The following is a 4428-nucleotide window of genomic DNA, read 5'->3' as shown; positions in this document are numbered from 1 at the left end:
CAATGCGAACCGTTATATTCCAGTTTGAAATTAGAATTACTTTCGGTTTTTAAAATTTTTAACATTCTTATTTTATAGAGATGATAAAAATACCGATGAATATGCTTTTTTACCTATCGACCTATCGATAATTATGTCGATGGTGATTAATCGATTAAAATGTTTTATACAATAAGTTCACAGCTTGAAGTCTCTATTACTTCGACCATCTCTAGGGAAACTGACAACGTAGGAAAATTGTTCAGTGGAAAAAGTATTACAAATATACAGGAATATTCATTAAAAAAAAATTAGGCATTCAATTGTGAGCGAAATAAAAAACAGCTAAGAAAATGAATATGTAAGTAACATTGCGGTATTGGTTAATTATATAAAAGCATTCAGATTCCGTTGACCAACGCAACAAATTTTCTATTTGGATCTGCTTTAATTGCTCAAAATTCCAAGCTTATGGCACAAACAAAAAACATTGATAATGGTTACGGTCATTTCAGGTATCACGGACAAATGAACGCATACGGAGGCGGTGGCACTGGTGCCGGCATGCCCACTCAGCGCATGGGTCCGCCTGGAGGTGGCGGAGCTATATTTCAACGGAATCGGTCTGCTCCCTATCCGGGATTTAATGGCAGTGGTGGCGTCGGCCGGCCGATGAATGGCGGTGGTCCTCGGCGCCCTGGTGGCCCCGGGAGCATGTCAGCCAAACGTGACAATAGAAATCGTCCGCCTTCAAAGCATGGCTCCTACTTGCCAAAGATTGTGTGGTCCGAGGTGAACTTGACGCCATTCCGCAAGAATTTCTATAAGCCCTGCGAAACGGTGCTGGCTCGCACCCAGGAAGAAACGGACAGGGATTCGCCAAGCCCGCGGCTATACAAGCTCAGGGTTGGCCCATTGCTTTAAGTGGCCGTGATTTGGTGGGCGTTGCTCATTTTAAACAATAAACAATCAGCCTCGTCTGGAGCGCGGCGATGGGCCCATTGCTCTAGTATTGGCGCCCACCCGTGAATTGGCTCAACAGATCCAGCAGGTGGCCAGTGAGTTTGGCAGCAATACACAAGTGCGTAATACTTGCATATTTGGTGGCGCTCCAAAGGGCCAGCAGGCTCGAGATATGGAACGCGGCGTAGAGATTGTAATTGCTACTCCAGGTCGCTTGATTGATTTCCTGGAGCGTGGAACCACATCGCTGAAGCGGTGCACCTATTTTGTCCTTGACGAGGCCGAATGCTTGACATGGGCTTTGAGCCTCAAATTCGTAAGATTATGCAACAGATACGACCAGATAGGCAGGTTCTGATGTGGTCAGCCACCTGGCCGAAGGAGGTGCATCAATTGGCCGAGGAATTTCTTAATAATTACTTTCAGGTTAATATTGGATCTCTCTCGCTGAGTGCCAATTACAATATACGTCAGATTGTCGATGTCTGCGATGAATCTGAGAAGATAGCTCATCAATTTGCTGACCGACATCTCAGCAGAGAGTGAAACTAAAACCATCATTTTTGTGGAAACCAAGAAGCGGGTCGATGAGATTACCCGCAATATTTCACGACAGGGTTGGCGGGCTTGTGCCATTCATGGCGATAAATCGCAGTAGGAGCGTGATCTCTAATTATCCAGCTTCCGGAATTGCCGACACTCCCTGCAGGTTAGGTGGCGACGACCGCTGCTTCTGATCATAGCGTGTGGTCGGTGTACCACCTACTCCTCCTCCTCCTCCTACGGCATTATATCCACCAATGCGTCCATCACTCCACCACTCATCGCCATATTCATCAGCTTGGGATTGATGGTCTATTCGATAGATGTAGCGAAGGAGAGAAAGATTGTTAAATAGAAAAGCAATTGGAAAAATTCAAACTTTTCCTACCTGATTTGACTAATCACGCCTTAGAACCTGAATCAGATCGATTGGCCTTGTTGGCATTGGAATTGGTGAATAAGGTGTAGGCCGTCCAACAATCTGTGTGTAGGTTTCGAACGTCCATCCTATAAAACCAGTCCAATTTTTTTTAAAAAATTTTTTATTATTTTTTTTTTTAAAAAATATATGATACGTATGTACAAAATGTATATGGGTTCGAATCCTAGTGGAGAATTTATAATTTTTTTTATTACACGCATTGCTTTCATATGCATATATAAAGGAAGTAGAGGTTCAAATCCTGGCGGAGGCGATTGTTTATTTTTAATAAAAATTTTCTTTTTTTTGCTTCTAATTTCTTTCTCATAATAGAGAAAGCTGTTGTTTTGCAATAGTGCGATTGAATTTGTTTTGTTAATTATTTAAATAAATTACGAAAAACTATTATTAGTATGATACAATGGTACAAGTCTTATTTGTTTGCAGCAAATTTGTTTCCACTTGCACAAACATATAGTACATATATGTACATATAAATACAATACTTCAATTTTCCCTTAAATGAAAAAGACAAACTTAACAATTACGTATTTCATTAAGTTCATTCATATTTTGAAGAAAAGCCGTCATAAAAATATTTAATATTATTATAAAAAAAATAACATGTTTTTATTGCAGTCGTGTACCACAATGCAAAACCCACTATTTCATCGGCACCATATGTGCCATAGTCCCCCTATTCCACTCTATTGAATGGCGAAATTCAAAACTGAGCGGCAACTTGCCTTTGCTGAACAAATATGTACCCTTACATTTATGCATTCTCAATGAAACTCTATGCACATATTGCTAAAAGTCCATTGATCATTCTGGCATTTAATGTCCATTGAGCTGTGTTCTTGGAAATTTTGTGCATTCTTCCAAAGTTGGTGCAAAATTTTAGAAATATTTTGTATGGCGAAATAATAGTGGGAAGAAGCAGAGAGCTGAGCAGCGAATCTCAAATTGCGTCGCGCGGATCAAAATCGAGCGGCGAATTGCAATTGCTAGAGCGAAATTTATATCTTCGAGATACCCTTATATTTATGCATTTTTCTCGAAAACTGTTCACACATTCTCAATGAAAATTCTATGCACATATTCCTAAAAGTCCCTTGATCTTTCTGGCATTTAATGTCCATTGAGCTGTGTTCTTGGAAATTTTGTGCAACTCGCCAAATTTTGTGCAAATTTTGGAAACATATTTTGTATGGCGAAATAAAAGGAATTGAAGAAGCAGAGAATTTATTGAAATTTCTTGGGGATGTAAATGAATAATTGGGGAAAATTCTGGCATTTAATTGTCATTGAGCTGTGCCTTTGGAGCTGTGCTAAACGAATACGTAAAATACCCATTTTCATAGACAAATTGTATATATATAGAATGTTCGAAATCCCCCCAAAAGTGAATAAAAACAGTAGATTGATGTATTTTTTATAATATTAAACTTTATTTCATTTAAAATAGTTAATAATTACCTAGAAAATTGAAAATTCAAAAAAATTAACAGTGGGTTAACAGAGGGGCTAACTTTACGCACATGGAAAAAATTACAAGTCAAATAAACAGAAAAGTGCTCAAAACTAAACATATTGGATCGTTTCGTTTGCCAGATATGGGATAGTGCTGCCGATATTACGGAAATACCTGTGGGTCTGCCCAAATCCATATTTCCCAAGAACGCCCGGATGCAGAGTGCATTGAGAAATTATACGCTTTACCATATGAAGACATTCCATAATCAGGCGACTATTCATTATATGAGATCGAGTCAAATGTTCCATTCGACTCTATTGAAGTCGCCAGCCCTGTTCTTTGTCTCCAAGAACGATCCAATCGGTCCACCATCATCGAATCATGCGGTGAGCAATTTACATTTCTAAATGGTTTAATAATTCTGTAACTAATTAACAAATCCTCATACTCAGGTCCGCGAGAATTGGGAGAGAGCCGATATTACGGTCACTTTCAAGTGTTGGGATCATTCGCAACATGCTGCCCACTTCATTAAACATCTGCAGATCTTGTTCCAGCATCTGGAGACATCAGGGGGTACTCGAGGCCATCGGAGTGCCAAAGAGGGCCAAATTGTAAGCGGCGACTCCTGTGAGACGGTGATATAAAATGCAACGCGATTGATTGATTTTACTACCTTTTTAGTTTCTAAGTTTCAAAAGATTTCAATTAATATTAGCACATTCATATATATATATATACATATGTATGTGTCTGCACCGATTTATATATGTGTGTATGTGCATGTATTTTTGTGTGTATGTGTTTCTTAAGGCAGAATCTTGAAGCGACAGCGAATCCAGACTTAAGCTGTTAATGTTGAAAATAAGAGGACAATGCTCTATATTATCTATTGTTATTATTTGTAGAATCATTAAAATACATATAAATAAATAGTAATTTAACGATTAATTAAAAATTACTAAAATCAAACGCTGTCATTTTAAAATTTTCGCATTTGAGACCCGACTTTTGAAAGCTATTAATATTAATTTGTTAAATGAAT

At 38.5% G+C, this 4428-nt stretch overlaps 2 pseudogenes; both read left to right on the top strand.

The window, feature by feature from the left end:
* Positions 1-209: 209 nt before the first annotated feature.
* Positions 210-1840, top strand: LOC137579649 (ATP-dependent RNA helicase p62-like; annotated as a pseudogene).
* Positions 1841-2071: 231 nt separating this feature from the next.
* Positions 2072-4001, top strand: LOC137579648 (uncharacterized; annotated as a pseudogene).
* The last annotated feature ends 427 nt before the right edge of the window (positions 4002-4428 follow it).

Source organism: Drosophila tropicalis, unplaced genomic scaffold, assembly GCF_018151085.1.
Source record: "Drosophila tropicalis isolate 14030-0801.00 unplaced genomic scaffold, ASM1815108v1 contig_750, whole genome shotgun sequence".
NCBI classification, from domain to species: domain Eukaryota; kingdom Metazoa; phylum Arthropoda; class Insecta; order Diptera; family Drosophilidae; genus Drosophila; species Drosophila tropicalis.
Note: the sequence above shows the minus strand (reverse complement) of the source record. Positions and strands in the feature narration are given on the sequence as shown.